The sequence below is a fragment of the Nycticebus coucang genome, chromosome 6 (genome assembly GCF_027406575.1).
Source record: "Nycticebus coucang isolate mNycCou1 chromosome 6, mNycCou1.pri, whole genome shotgun sequence".
Classification (NCBI taxonomy): Eukaryota; Metazoa; Chordata; class Mammalia; order Primates; family Lorisidae; genus Nycticebus; species Nycticebus coucang.
This window is the reverse complement of record NC_069785.1, coordinates 42,338,635-42,345,044: the sequence shown is the minus strand read 5'-3', so window position 1 is coordinate 42,345,044 and position 6,410 is coordinate 42,338,635.

Below are 6,410 nucleotides of genomic sequence, written 5' to 3'. Positions count from 1 at the left end.
TAAGCCCCCCAGGGCAGGCATTCATTATGCAAGTGTTTATTGGGTGGGCACCTCCACTACTGCCAGGTGCAAAGTGCTGGGGCTATAGTAGCAAAGCAGAGGTAACTAGGTGTTGGGGGGTAGTGCTCATGCTGGGTTTTAAAGAATGGAATTAAAATTGATTGGAGTGATTGAAGTGATCTGTTTTTACGCCTATCTCCCCCACTACCTTGTAAGCTCCTTTGACTCTGTGCTCTTTCTTGCCCTGAATCTCTGGCATCCTGGGATATAGTGGCCACCCAGCAAAAGCCATTTGTTCTTAACTAAGCAGGGAATGAGTGGATGTGGGGCAGGTTGTTTAATCTAGCTGAGCCAAGGCTGTACCTGCTGGAGGACCAGGTGCATGAGGAATGAGGCTGATCTGGTGGTGGTGGGGCATCAGGAGGGAGTTTGCAGGGTGCTGGTCCCAGGAAGGCCTTGCCTACTCTCTAAGGTGCAGAGAGATGAAGTTTCCATGGGCAGCAGCAACATGAGTTTGGTGGCTGTCCCTGCTGAGAGGGAGCAGGCTGAGATTGCATAATATGGGATAGGGAAGAGTATGTATCAGTGAGGGAAGTGCTGTTGGTATTTATACAATGTTAGCTGTGTGACAGCTACAGGTAGGTGTCCCAGAGGGCTGAGGATCCTGCGTGCCTCTGTCTGAGCCTTCTTTGAGAGGCCTACCAGGTTCTCCTAGAGAGAGATTGTCTTGTCATTAGTGGAGCCACACTCTGAGGCACCTCCTGAGCTCCTGCAACTTCTCTCCAGGTGCAGGAGTCTAGCACATGAAGCTGCAGCCCACTTGAGGGGCCACTGATCAGGTAGGAGAACAGAAAAACTGTAGCATGATGGTTTGGGGCAGGGGGTGTGCATAACAGGGTCCATTCACCCAGGCAGCCTGGCCACAGAAGATGACTAAGGGCCCCACTTCACTTGATAGCCAAGTAGCTTCCAAGGCAGGGGTGGGGAGGTAAAGGTGATGGGGGTGAAGTAAGAGATCCCTGCCTCCTAGCCACCTCCCTCCTAACCACCTCCTTCTCTAGCCTTCCGAGGACCACAGGGTGTACTCTGGCCAGGGATGTACTCTCTCCTTCTCTCTGGGAGCGAGAAGAGAGGCCTTCAGTGGAGCTGGGAACTTGCTACATCTCAACATTTGTCCAGGAGGTGATTCTTTAGCTTGCACTGTTGTCAGCTTTGGGCCTTACAAGCAGTCTTGAGATTGGGGAGCAGACCCCAGTTCTCCCAAGCATCTGCAGTCATATAACATTCACATGAAATTTGGTGTTTTTATTTTATTTTATTTTTTTGAGACAGTCTCACTATATTGCCCTCGGTAGAGTGCTGTGGTGTCACAGTTCACAGCAACCTCCAACTCTTGGGCTTAAGTGATTCTCTTGCCTCAACCTCCCAAGTAGCTGGGACCACAAGCACCCGCCACAATGCCTGGCTATTTTTTCGTTGTAGTTGTCATTGTTTAGCAGCCCTGGGCTGGGTTCGAACCCACCAGCCCCAGTATATGTGACCGGTGCCCTAACCACTGAGCTAAGGCCACTGAGCCAGTTTTTTCTATTTTTAGTAGAGACAGGGTCTCACTCTTGAAATCCCGAGGTCAAGTGATTCACCCACCTCGGCCTCCCAGAGTGCTAGGATTAGAGGTATGAGCCACTGTGCCCAGCTTTCCTTCCTCCTATTTTAAATCTTAATTTGTCTTACAGTAAATTTCATTAAACAATTTTACTTCAACAAGCAAAGGGACAGGACTCAAGGATGAGCTAAGAGATTTTGCTACCCAGGTCCTGTAAATAGAATAAGCGTTTTGGGGAGGGCAACAGGTTGTCCTGAAAACACACAGCTTTGTGCAGGCTGCATCTTGGGAACCCAGGCGGATGCACAGGGGCGGGGGGACTCTCAAGGCAGGCTGGGCAGGCAGCCCCGAGTGCTGAGCTTATCTGCTATGAGCAGCTGCATGTTCACACTCCTTGCCTCTGCTCCTGCAGCGTGTCTGACACCCTCTCTCTTGGTGTGTGCAGAAGTATGCGTGTCCATGTGCGTGCTCATCCATGTTTGCTCCTGGAGGGGCAAGAGGAATGAGTTGTGTTTGGATGGATCTGGAGTTGTGTCTATCTCTGTTGGCAGCAGCAGAGCCTGTCTGCTCTCTTTTTCTTCCTTCCCTTCCCCTCCTGCCAGCAAGGGCAACCTTTTATACTTCTTCCAACTGATCCACTGGCCACCTTTGAGGAGGGGACATACTACTTTGCTGAGCTATCCCAGAATAGGCCAGAATAGCTTTCTTCTTCTCAAGAAAATTCTCACTTACCAAGCTGGGTGCAGTGACTCACACCTGCAATCCATCCCAGAGCTTTGGAAGACCCAAGTGGGAGGATTGCTTGAGGCCAGGAATTCTAGACAAGTGTGGCCACATAGCTGGACCTTGTCTCTACAAAAAAAAAAAAATTTTTTTCAGTTTTTTTTTTTTTTTTGCTGGGGCTGGGTTTGAACCTACCACCTCTAGCATATGGGGCTGGTGCCCTACTCCTTTGAGCCACAGGTGCCTTTTTTTTTGCAGTTTTGGCCAGGACCGGACTTGAACCCACCACCCCCAGTATATGGGGCCGGCGCCCTACTCCTTGAGCCATAGGTGCCACCCTCTACAAAAAAATTTAAAAATTAGGTAGGCATGGTGGCAGGTGCCTGTAGTCCCAGTTGCTTGTGAGATTGAGGCAAGAAGATCAATTGAGCCCAGGAGTTTGAGGTTGCTGTGAGCTAGATCACTGCACTTTAGCCCAGGTGACAGAGGGAGACCCTGTCTCAAAAAACAAACAAACAAACAAAAAATCATGAGCCAAAGAAGTAAGATAAAGAAGAATAACTATGAGTCCAATTGTAGAGAGTTTAAAAACAGACAACCTAAACAGTATTGTTTAGGGATACATGGAGAGGTAGGAAGCTATGAAGAAAGGTAAGAGAGCATTATTGTTAAATTCAGGATGGTGGCTCCCCTGGGGAGGTTATGTCAAGAAGGAGCACATGCTGGCCAGGTGGGTGGCTCATGCCTGTAATCCTAGCACTCTGGGAGGCTGAGGAGAGTGGATTGCCTGAGCTCACAGGTTTGGGACCACCCTGAGCTAGCGCAAGATCCCGTCTCTAAAAATAGCTGGGCCTTGTGGTGGGTCCCTGTAGTCCCAGCTACTTGGTAGGCTGAGGCAAGAGGATCGCTTGAGCCCAAGAGTTTGAGGTTGCTGTGAGCTGTGATGCCTCAGCACTCTACCAAGAGCAACAACATGAGACTGTCTCAAGAAACAAACAAAAAAAAAAAAAAAAAGAAAGAGCACAGGGGCTTCAAAGGTACTTGGAATGGTCTCTTCATTGACCTGGGCACTGGGTACACAGGAGTTTGTCTTATTATTTTTTTACACTGTGTATGTGTGGGCCACATACTCTTCCATATATGCCATGTATTTCACACAAGAAAGAAAAACAATGTGTGGCCCTACTTTGCCCCCTTTCTCCATCCAGCCCCCAGTTTCATCCTCAGCTGGTAGAGAAGGGGCCAGGGGCTGTCCTTTCTTCTGTTTCAAGGTGAGTCAGAGGAGTATGGGGGGTGAGGGCCTCCCTTCTGCAGCTGGGCCCTGGCTACTCCAGGGTGGGAGGGCCTGAGGGAAAGCAGGGCCAGGCAAGGCCGGCTGGTCCTGCTGTTTCTGCCAGCACTAGGGATTAGGCCAGGACTCTGGCCCACCTGTCATTTCACTCATTCAGCATGAATATAGCCACTGAGTGCTTACTGTTAGCCTTGGGTGCCAATGGGCGGGTTCAGATAAGTAAAAGATGATCTTGACCTCAGAGATCTTAACAATAGTCTCAGAGAGGATCATGTACACAAATAGCTATCTGCCAGCAAAATGTGATCTAAGTGTCACGTGACTCATTTACTCTTTCTACAACTACTGCATTTGTTGAGCACATATTATGTACCAGGAACTGTGCTGGATGGCAAGCATATAAGGATAGTTAAATCACAGTCCTGGCCTCCACGTGCAGAACCTAATGCAAAAGAAACAGACACAAATGAAATAAATGCAACTGTGTGGCAAGCCCACTGGTGTAGGTATGCCTAGGGAGAAGGAGGAAGGGGACCCGCCTAGGTAGATGAGGTGGGGAGAGAGGAGTGGGGAAAAGTTGGGAAAGGGAAGTCTTGAAGGAGGCAGGCTTAGGCCTGAGGAGGCAAGAGGAAAGGTGAAGGCTGGGAGGACTTCTGGGCAGAGGGACCAGCTTGGGCAAAGGCACACAGGTGAGAAGCATGGCAATGAGGACCACTCACAATGAGAACAGAAGTGTCAGCCTGGGGGTTGGGGGGAGCAGCAGGAGGGAAGGCCCAGGTGGAACAGAGCCATTTTGGCACCAACCTTAGGTTTCATTGGTATTGGGAGCCATCTAAGGATTGAGGGGAGCCTGATAGCTCGCCCTGGCTCAGTATAGAGGAAGAGTTGAGGGCATGGATTGGAAGAAGGAAGGTAAATTGGCAGGGTGTTGTGGATCCAAGAAATACGTAGGAGATCCAGGCTAGTCTGTGTCTGAGAGTGGGTGGGTGGTGGGTGCCTGGAATGGCTCTTTGGGAGTGTAACCAGGTGGAAAACACAAGGAGAGGAGCCCTTCCACCCAGCTCTGGGCTCTGGGCACTGAGTATGGGCAGCGGCTGGGGACAGCCAGGAGTGTGGACAGAACTCTCTGTACCATCTGATGCTGGGCTTCTAAACCTGGCTCATGAACAAGGATGGTCTGAGGAAGCAAAAGAAGTATGGATATGTAATGAGCTTTTCATAATCCTTAGTTTTTTAAAGTTTACACTTTACAGAGCTATCCTTAAAAATGTCTACAATTAAATCAGTAAATAAGTCTATTGCTTAGAGGCATGAAATGCCAGAAAGAAAACCCTTCCTTAAATATTCAAAAAGTAGTTTCATCTTGGGGGTGGGAGGGACAGGCAACAGGTTTTTACATAAGCCTTTAAAACCACAATATTTATAAGCCTTTACAAACTATGAACATAAAGCAAATTAAAAAAATTTTTTTTCTTGGTAGAGACAGAGTCTCACTTTACCGCCCTTGGTAGAGTGCCGTGGAGTCACATAGCTCACAGAAACCTCCAACTCCTGGGCTTAGGCGATTCTCTCTCTTTTTTTTTTTTTTTGCAGTTTTTGGCCGGGACTGGGTTTGAACCTGCCACCTCCGACATATGGGGCCGGCGCCCTCCTTCTTTGAGCCACAGGCACCGCCCTAGGTGATTCTCCTGCCTCAGCCTCCTGAGTAGCTGGCCCTAACAGGCGCCCGCCACAACGCCCGGCTATTTTTTTTTTTTTTTTTTTTTTTTTGTAGAGACAGGGTCTCACTTTTATGGCCCTCGGTAGAGTGCCGTGGCCTCACACAGCTCACAGCAACCTCCAACTCCTGGGCTTAAGCGATTCTCTTGCCTCAGCCTCCCGAGTAGCTGGGACTACAGGCGCCTGCCACAACGTCCGGCTATTTTTTGGTTGCAGTTTGGCCGGGGCCGGGTTCGAAACCGTCACCCTCGGTATATGGGGCTGGCGCCTTACCGACTGAGCCACAGGCGCCGCCCGCCCGGCTATTTTTTTGTTGCAGTTTGGCCGGGACCAGGCTCCAGTCCACCCACCTTGGTATATGGGGCCGGCGCCCTGCCCACTGAGCCACAGGCGCCGCCCAGCAAATTCAAAAATTTTAAAATAAAAAACCCACGGGCGTTTGTTTTGAGTTTATGGCCTTGCTTTTCTATTTTTATAGACAAGAGTCTAGCAGTGTTGCCTAGACTGGTCTGAACTCCTGGGCTCAGCCTCCATAGTCTCTGGGACTACAGGTGTGAGCCATAGCGCCCGTCTGAGTTTATATCGTTTCTACTTTTTGTTTGTTTGTTTGAGACAGAGTCTCAAGCTGTCGCCCTGGGTAGAGTGCTGTGGCGTCACAGCTCACAGCAACCTCCAACTCCTGGGCTTAAGCGACTGTCTTGCCTCAGCCTCCCTAGTAGCTGGGACTACAGGCCACAACGCCCGTCTATTTTTTGGTGGTAGTTGTCCTTGTTGTTTGGCGGGCATGGGCTGGATTCAAACCGGCCAGCTTCAGTGTACGTGGCTGGCGCCTTAGCCGCTTGAGCTACAGACGCCGAGCCCGTTTCTAGTTTTTAATTGTGAGAAGTGTCCTTTCTTGTATGAGATTATGATAATAGAGGATAGCCTAAGTTTTCCCCACTTTCCCTAAGGTCCTCATTTGGCAAAACCAAGCCCTGTGTGAAACCCGGGGAGAGGTTGAGGGGTGAGAGCATCCGCGGGGCCGGGAGAGGTGAGAGCATCCGGGCACCGGGCAGGAGAACCGCGGACTCCGCG